The following is a 9,735-nucleotide window of genomic DNA, read 5'->3' as shown; positions in this document are numbered from 1 at the left end:
TATACCATAGCAGGAGATCATTGGATCACCAGCTACAGCCAGGTACTCTAGATGTTCCAGATCATATGGCATCCATATAAACTGAGTTGGGAGCATCTGATCCAACATCATTCTAAAAATACAAAGAACATGTGCACCAGTCTCGATGAAGGTGACATGGTTGGTCCACCTGTGATGTGTTATTATTTATTATATAATAAACTAAATACAACAATAAATATAAGGATTAAATACAAAAACACCCCAGTACTATGAACTTTGTATCATATACCCCCATGTATTACACATAAATACAAAACAACCCCTCACATTACACTTTTTCCAATATATGATGAAACTACCACTACAAAAAAAAAACGTTTTATGTGACGAAAAAAAAAATGTCACCACAACACAAAATATCGTCACATAAAAGCTCTGGTGACGAACGATTTCGTCACAGCGGTCGTCGCGTAAGCCCTGTCGCGAAAGGTATAATGCGACAAAATTGTAGTTTCGTCACATTACCTAGCGACAAAAATTCATTTGTCACAAGAAATTTTATTGTCGCGACGAATTATTCGTCGCCTAATCACAATAATTTCGTCACAAAAGATGAAAATCGTCACAAGAAAGATTTTTTCACTTACTTCTTGTGACGAATTAATTTGTCTCATTAATTACAAAAGCTATTATGACAACAATTTCGTCCCAAAAGGTTATAATATTCTGTCATATTATACATACTGCTTTTCAGATTATTTGATCATAACAATATAAAATTACCAAACTAATATACAAAATTAATAGAATTCAATTTCATTGAACTACAAATGGATTCTTAAACACAAAACTAATATTATATATCATTTTCGAGTTTACATTTCAAAAACTACAAATAATGAATAAACTGTATCGAACATTGAACTGCGTAACTAATTCAAGATAATATCAAAAAGTATGTTGAATTTGCCCATAGGACAAAAAACTATCTAAACAAGAACTAACTTCACCATCAACCTTCAGAATACATTATCGACGAATAACTTCCTTCTTCAAAAACTTGAAAAACTGGTACAACTTCATTCTGCATAAACAATACATATAAAATATTAAATTCAATGTGAAAGGTATACTCAAACTAACTTGAAGAAGCTATAAAATGAAAGACATTTAAGACGTTAACTGGATATCAATTTTTTAACTAAAAAGAGAAGAAAAAAAAAACACTTTGTTAAGGTGAAACTGACCAAAACATGGTCAATAGATCATACAAAAATTGCCAAAGATGCAAACAGATGAAGAACTCAATTGCCATAAAAGCCCAGAGAAAGTCCTCTCAAGAACATAAGTTAGAACATATAAATAAACACGAGTTAATATAAAATACGTAAAACAAGTCCATAAAAAGGCAGCAAGTCCATAAAAAGGACTGTTTAGATTGGACATGAACAAAAATAAACTAGAAACCCCTTGCATCTAAAAAGTTCCAACACCACGTTGAAATCCCATTTTATATGAATCGCCTCCTAACGTCCATACAAAAATTCAATAACATATGAGGCAGCTTGCTAATCTATGTATTCATTTCAATTTTCAACATGCGACTACAATTCAAACTAAGAATTTTATTCAATTTGCAGCATTGAAGAAAGGCAGGTTTACATAACTCATTTTATTTTGCTGTAAAAATTATTAATGAGTGTTATAATCGTAAAAACGAGAAAAATATACCTCTTATTGAATTTCAAGATAGCTTGGCTTCTCTCTTCTGTAATTTTAGAAGGTCAAGAAAGTAAAGAGAAATCTTTTATAGTGGCTTTTTCATCCTCCCATCAGTGTCGTTCCAGATTAAACCTTGAGCTTTGAGATGATATCAATTTGCTTTTAATGGCACTTGCACTTCTTAACTGAAAACAAGAAACCTGAGATACATGCTCATAAACAGATTGTGTATAAATAATTTGTGTTCAATTTTAACTATTAATAGTCTATCATATAATGAATTATTTGAGTTTTTGTCCGTTATGTAGTAATCTACGACATTCATCAACAATTCAATTCTCTCCCAACTTCCTTTTCTTTACATGAGCAACAAATCTTAAACTTAGTGTCATTTATCAAATTACCTGCAATATATGTATAATTTCGGAAGTGGTAGAACCTACTTTGTAGCATTCCTCTGAACCACTAGATTGAGACCTCAAACCTGAAAATTAAGACACAATTCTTGTATTACGATTAGCTACAAACTAGCAATCATAGGCATCCTAAGTAACCTAAAGCAACTCAAATTCAATGATAAACCATCATAAACAACACAACATTTGTCGAGTGACCAACAAATAGTAACACTACAAGCCGAATTAATATGATATGTGTATATCAAGTGCAATAATACCTCGGCATTTTCAAATGACATAAAAATCAGATGTACGTACTGTAGATTTGCAATGTCCTCACAACCTGAAATAATTATATCAATGGATTTCTTTTCGACCTAGACCTGGACCTGGACCAGAACCAGGTTCATCCCTCTGCAAATTAAAAACTAGCAAATTGCATAATTATGAAAAGAGTACGGATAAGAAATCAGGAGAAGAACATACTCGGAAGATCCAACATGACTGGTTGATGATACACTCGTTGCTCCATTTGAATTTGGTGAAGTGGGGGCAATAGCAAAAGTCGATCCACCAAAACCGTTTTGGAGACCAACAGCCACTGTAGCTGAATGAGAAGACGGCATACCACCAGATCCAACCAGCTGCTTCAGATTCCAACGGTTTTCCTTATACTACACAAAGTACTCGAATATCAAGAAAATATTAAATCATAGTTTCAATCTTCAAGGATGTCAAAATTCAGAGTTCTCTAGCCTATTCAGCATTTATTTGTATATTTTACTAGTTTACTTGTTCTTAGCTAAGCATCAGAAACCAAAATTCAACAACAAAGTATCAATTAATTAATTAATAAATGGGAAACAACTTCCAGTAAAATGATCGAACACCTGGTGTGCGACATTGCTATAAATTTGTAATACGCAATTTCATAAAATATAATAGAATTCCAAACATCAGAAAACCTTGACATAGAATAATATAAACCTTTACTTTAATTTTGAGAATTAATTTGGCCCTTTTCTACAAAGCCCTAATATTCTATTCAAGGGGAGAGGGAAATCGACAAACATGGAGGGAGGGAGAAAGAGAAGTTAGATACCATACCTAAATCGAACAAGATCATGGTGGTGGCGGAGGTGTGAGAGAGGGCTGACGGTGCGGCGATTCCGTACCTAAAAACTCAACTTAATTCCAAACATCAAAAAACCTTCCCATTAAATCATATAACGGTTTAATTTAATTTTGAGATGAAGAAACTAATTTTGGACCTTTTCAACAAAAGCCCTATCATTCGATTGAAGGAAGGGAGAGGGAAATCGACAAAGATAGAGAGAGGGAGAGAATGGGAGAAGGGGAGAGAGAGAAGTTAGATACCGTACCAGAATCGAAACAAGGGAATGGTGGTGGCGGAGGCGTGCCGGAGGGTTGACGGTGTGGCGATTCACACGAGAACAGAAGATGATGGAAGATGGTGGAAAGAGAAGAAAATGAGAGTGAAGTAGAAAAAAGTTCGTTCAGGCAGAAAAAAGGGGCGGTATTATGAATGAAATAAAATGTATAGATGCCTCTTTTCTAGTGACGAAATTTATTTTGTCAAGAAAAAAACAAGATTATGACGAAATATTTTGTCATTAGAAAATTAGATGTTGTCGCAAAACAGGGCACGTCAATGGTCAAAACAACCTCAACTATTTTTAGTGACGTTTTTTTATTGTTGTCGCATAAAATAGACTTCACGTGACGAAATTAATTTTCGTCACATCAAATTTTCATTTATGTGACAAAATTGAGTTTCGTCGTAAGATCCTCATGCAAATGTGACGAAATTGTTTTTCGTCACAAGAAATTGTCACATAAAACACTTTTTTTTGTAGTGTACCCATACTCAATCATATATATATATATATATATATATATATATATATATATATATATATATATATATATATATATATATATATTGAGCTTTTTTCTACTATATATTTTACCATTTTTAGTCAATTTTACGTGGAAAATTTTGGTATTTATATTTTTTTTTCTCCAAAACGTCAAATTGCTTAGTTTTTTTAATTTTCTGGATAAAACCTTTTATTTTTGTCATTTTGAGTTTCTTCATTTTTTTTCATAAATGTCTTCCGGTGGTTCAAACATCCTAAGATTACAAACATCTTTACAATCCTATTATTTGTTGAGAATTTGACCTACCGGAAGATATTTAAGAAAAAAATGAAGAAATTCAAAATGACAAAAATAAAAGGTTTTATTTAGAAAATTAAAAAAAAAATCTAAGTAATTAAATGTTATGAAGAAAAAAAAAATATCAAAATTTCCCAAATAAAATTGACCGAAAATGTTAAAACATATAGTGGAAAATAGCTCAAACAAACCCATAGACTTATAGGCACAAAAAATTTAACAAAAAAATTTGTAATAACACTTGAAACCATTACCATGCAACATAAGGTGGTACGGGAAACTCATAACCCGCGTACTCAAGTATTGTGCCCCACTTTTCCAAAGTAGGTATGGGTCTCAATGTAGGAATCCGCATCCATGCCCATATCTGTTAAACAATACAAGAGTAGAAAATTCTTATAATATGAATTGCAAATTAAATTTATTAATGAAATAAATTATATAAATAATTCTTATTTTACCTGTAATAATTGAAGAGGACCACTGATTTCTTTTACAAAAGTCTTAGATGGTTTGCATAACTCGTGGTAGAGGACCGATAGAGTACAACTACCCAGCTATATGTACTGACAACATCAAGATCCTTTAAATGTCTCAAATACATCAATGGAATAAAGTCGCCGGTGTGGTCGGGACCCATAATCCCCCATACTATGAGAAAAGCAATCCCTCGAGTGTAACGAGTAAGATGTGCATATGTACTATTATCAAGAACGGGATTATTGATTAAATATTCGGTAAGGGCTTCGATGCTCAACATTGATTATTTTATCTTTGATAAATCCGGTGTAAATCCCAGCCATGTTATACAATACTGCTGCCACTCACGAGTCCTACGATGAATATCAACTCCTATGATCGGACGTCCATCAACCGGTAGTCTGTATATCAACGTGTTGGTTGTAATACCTACACGCAAGTGCACGTATCGTACAAGTAATATAGTGGACAATTAGGTCCGGATATCGAACCCACAGGCAATATTTAATTACTTAATCCTAGACGCTAAATTCTAGCAATTATTATCAAGCCCACCCTACATAGTTGAATTTTGAGAGAATTAACTAAATTAAACTAAATTAAAAAGCAAATTAAAAAGACAATAGCACGAAAGCAATTAAAAACGAAGGTTTAATCAGAGTAAACAAGCCTAGGATTTTATTCTTCCCCCTATGTAATTAGTATTCCCCCAATTCCTTCAAGTATGCAAGTATTAACCGGGATTATTAACCTGAGATGTTAAAATAATCATAACCCGCTTCCGCGTGTATTACGATTCTAATACTCTAGATTCAATTACTATATTCCTATGCAATTAATTCTAGAACACAACATTAAGCATAAATCTCAATAATGGCTACCTAAGAGATTAACTATATTCCTATGTTAATACCCACAAAGGCTCTTCTACCACATTTCTAATTATTAACCCGATCTTCCGATTCATGCGATTAACAATAACATAAAAGCACATAAGTTGATCAAGTTCATGCACTTAATAAAACAAGTAGAAGAAATAATCCGGAATTAAAACTTGCATAAAATCATAGAATTGGGTTCATAAATCCCACATAGGGTTCCAAATAAAATCCTAGAAAAAGAAAATTAGCTACTCGTAGTTCTTATGATAAATAAAATAAAATAATTAAATTAAATAAGATAAACTATGCTTGAATCTTCGTTGATATTCTTTGCTCTTGACTTTGCGTCCAAAAAGATGGATCGCTAATTGTGTGCTTGACTTGGTCTTATATAGGGTGAAGAACTTGGGGAAGAAGGCAGTTTCCTTGTGCAATTAAAATTCCTTTACTGCGCAACTTCGGAGTCTCGGACGGGGGTCCCACAATTTGCACTAAAACTGGGACGGGGGTCCGAGCTTTAAATCTTCAGAATTTTGATATTTTCACTTTTGACCCATATTTTCGCCAAAATTGCAGTTTTGACCCCACACTTTTCCAATTCTTCAATTTGTACCTAAAATACAATAAATCAACTTTTTAAGCACCAATTATCGTTAAAACACACCAAAAGCTCAAATAAAAAGGTACGATAAAGTGTAAAAATATACACTTAACACACCCCCAAACTTGAACTTTTGCTTGTCCTCAAGCAAAATCTACCAATAAGCAAATAACTCAACGATAACATCTCATCACATAGATCAATGATCAACTTCACGTTTTCAGAACTTGTAATTATAATGACAATTCTTAGGCATTCGCAAGCTCAAAATTCAACAACACTTAGTCACTCACCATTACCAAAAACCACAATTCATACAATTGCTTCAAGCATCCAATATTTGCAAATTAAAGATAGAAAGAATTTATACTTACATGCATATGCTTGACTCCAAATACTCACCAAATTATTCTACTCTACTAATATCGAACATTAAGCTATTGGGATCATTGGGGCTTTGTGGCTTTCAATTGTTAGGCTCTTTTGGTTCGAGGTAGGAAATATGGGTATATGTGGCTATTCTTCTTGAATTTAGGTGATTACGCCAAAATTTGAAAGATAGGCGTTTGAAACAATGAATTCACCTCTACGGAATTTAATAAACTCGGTTCTCAAAAGTTCAAAAGTCTCCACTTTTGCTTTTGAGGCAATGGATCGAGTTTTCAAAAATAATTCAACAACTAGTCCTTATTTCTCCCTTCTAGTCTCTTCTTCTTCTTCTTCTTTTTTTTTTTTTTTTTTTTTTTTATATATATATATAATATATATAGAAACATAGATATTTGTCTTCTTTTTTTTTTCTTTTCTCGTGTTTTTTATTTCTTTTTCGAAGAAGAAGAAGGACCTTATAAAAATTTTCGACCGAACTCCAAGGGGTAATTTTTCAAGAATCTCCACCTATTCTACCTTACACATTGGCTAAAAGAAAGAACACCTTTTCTCCGAGGCTCAAATCAAGGTTCTAAGGATAATTTTGATAAAAAGGTCGGCTTGAAAGGCTCAAACGGTTCAAATTAAAGAAGGCACAAATCATATCCCAAAATCACTCACTACTCAATACTTCGTATCATAAATTTCCTAAGGTGAGTTCTAAAACCGAACATAGCATGATCTAGCACAAATAAATTCCAAATTTAAAATATAAAACATTCAACCAAAGCAATGCACAAAATGTGATTCCTAGCAATAATTCGCTTCTAAGTCCCGTTGAATCGACAGCTAAACAAACATCAAATCATTATCACACAAAACAAGCAATCTCATCATCAAACATCATCGATGCATTCGACTCAAGCAATTTTTTTTTTTTAATATTCCGGAAAAACGAGAAAAACAATAAAAACGAATAAAACCTAATGCATGCAAACTAAAACAAATAAGCACAAAAATAACATATTTTTCACCCCCAAACTTAAAATTTTCGTTGCCCTCAACGAAATTAGCACAAAGTTTAAGGATAGAAAACACCTGATTTAGTCGGAGTCGATGTGATCGGGGTGCTCCTCCCTAGCTCTCTCATGCTCCTCATCATCGGAAAGCTCTCTCGCTCCATCTTCATTCGGAATCGTCGATCGGCACGGGAGCTTGAGGCTTCGGGGTCATCTCGGGCATGAGGAGCGGCTTTGGAAGAGGAATCGTCGTTTTGGTGGCACTTTTCTTGCCTTTTCCTTTGCCTTTAGAAGATGAAGCTTCACTCGTGCGGCTTCTTTAGTTGGACAAGAAAGTTGGGAGAGAGGTTGGAATAGATTCGGTAAGAATTGGTTGACAATCGAACTCAAAATTTGGTTGGAGCAAATTATCGAACACCTTGTGGGCGTGCCTTGAAAGAGTAGATTTTGGAGAATTTGGTTTGATTCTCTAGCTTCCTTTTGTGTGTGAGAGTTTGAGAGAAGGAAAGAGGAGGGTTTAGGAAATAATGGGGGAAAAAATCTAATTTTTTAAAGTTAAAACGGCCTAAAAATAGTCGGACGGCCGTCCCGGTTTTTGTGCTGATTTTCGGACGGCCGTCCGAGATGTTTCTCTCGCTACTGGTTTTGGGACGGCCGTCACACAAATTAGGCATGTTTTGGGACGGCCGTCCCATATGTTGTGATGCTCGATTGTGCCTTCAGTTTCCCGGACGGCCGTCTGGGATTTTGCTTGCAATTTCGGACGGCCGTCTGGACCCCCTGACCATGTTTTCGACCCTGAAAATTAAAATTCAAATAAATTAATTAGAATGCATGCCTATGAAAATAAAAACGAAACGAAAAATTAAAGAAAACTACGAAAAACAATAAAGCTCGGGTTGCCTCCCGAGAAGCGCTAAGTTTAAAGTCTTCAGCCGGACGTTGCTTCCTTATTTTCAAGCAAAAGTGACCGAAGTCACTTGGCAATCTTCACTCGCTTCCCAATACGGTTTGAGCCGGCTCCGTTTCACGTTGAACGTACGATTTGAATCTCGCTCCTTTATTTTGACCACCTCGTGAGGAAGAAATTCTTGGACAATACACGGCCGCGACCACTTTGATTTGCGCTTCCTTGGAAATAACCAACGACGGAATTTGCACAATAACACCAATTGTCCTTTGTGCAATTCCTTTTTGATTTTCTCCTTACGACCACAATAGCTTGACTCATCCTTCTCTCGTGACTTGCTCGAGTCTTTGGGTGGCAACATCTTCCTTGCATTCTCATCGTCGTTAAGATCTCGACTCGTATGACTTTCTCTCGGAGGAGTTGAAATTGAGTCCATGAAGTAAACTTGCTCCTTCCGATTCTTGTTTCCGCCATCATCCCCTGCACTCAAAAATGTTTCCCATTGTCCAAGATCAAAACATCAAACTTTTCATTATTTGTAAAATCCATAAGCTCAATAGCAAAACAATCATTATTATCACATGGATTTTTATTAGCACTAAAAATATTGAATTTGATTGTTTGATCATGCACAGTCATTGTAAGATCACCACTAGCACAATCAAATAGCGTTTTCGACGTGGCTAAAAACGGTCTCCCTACGATAAGAGGTATCTCCCTATCCTCATCTATATCAAGTATAACGAAATCGTCAGGGAAGATAAATTTATTGACTTTCACTAGCACATTCTCTAAAATACCTTTTGGGTAAACTAAAGATCTATCGGCTAATTGAAGAGTTATAGCCGTCGGTTCAATTTCTCCTAACCCAAGATTTTTAAAAGTAGAGTACGGCATAAGATTAATGCTAGCACCTAAATCAATGAGCGATCTAAATTTTTTACCTCCTATAGTACAAGGAATAGTAAACTTACCTGGATCGCCGAGTTTTTATGGAAGAGGCCGAGTAAGAATTGCACTAATTTGCTCCGTGAGTTGGATCATCTCGTTCCCTTGAAATTTCTTACTTTTCTTCACGAGGTCCTTGAGGAACTTCACCCACTTTGGCATCTTTTGAAGTGCTTCAATGAAAGGAATATTTATGCGAATTTCCTTCAACTTGTCCAAAAATCTT

The 9,735-nt window shown here is 34.6% G+C and overlaps 1 long non-coding RNA gene across 5 annotated transcripts; it reads right to left on the bottom strand.

Annotated features, from left to right (window-relative positions):
- Positions 1-817: 817 nt before the first annotated feature.
- On the bottom strand, positions 818-3,638 carry LOC148766403 (uncharacterized). 5 transcript variants are annotated; one of them, XR_016034830.1, is made up of 7 exons: positions 3,485-3,638; positions 3,210-3,289; positions 2,589-2,776; positions 2,421-2,516; positions 2,109-2,188; positions 1,714-1,904; positions 818-1,066 (listed from the first exon to the last, which is right to left on the bottom strand). It is a non-coding gene; the product is annotated as an uncharacterized LOC148766403 (long non-coding RNA). The 5 variants fall into 5 exon arrangements; XR_016034827.1 differs by having other exon boundaries at positions 3,210-3,277; XR_016034831.1 differs by having other exon boundaries at positions 1,714-1,889; positions 3,210-3,277.
- Between the last annotated feature and the right edge of the window lie 6,097 nt (positions 3,639-9,735).

The sequence above is a fragment of the Erythranthe guttata genome, chromosome 12, assembly GCF_056151865.1.
Source record: "Erythranthe guttata isolate IM_541 chromosome 12, IM_541, whole genome shotgun sequence".
Classification (NCBI taxonomy): domain Eukaryota; kingdom Viridiplantae; phylum Streptophyta; class Magnoliopsida; order Lamiales; family Phrymaceae; genus Erythranthe; species Erythranthe guttata.
The sequence above is the reverse complement of the archived record's forward strand: the minus strand, read 5'-3'. Positions and strand labels throughout refer to the sequence as shown.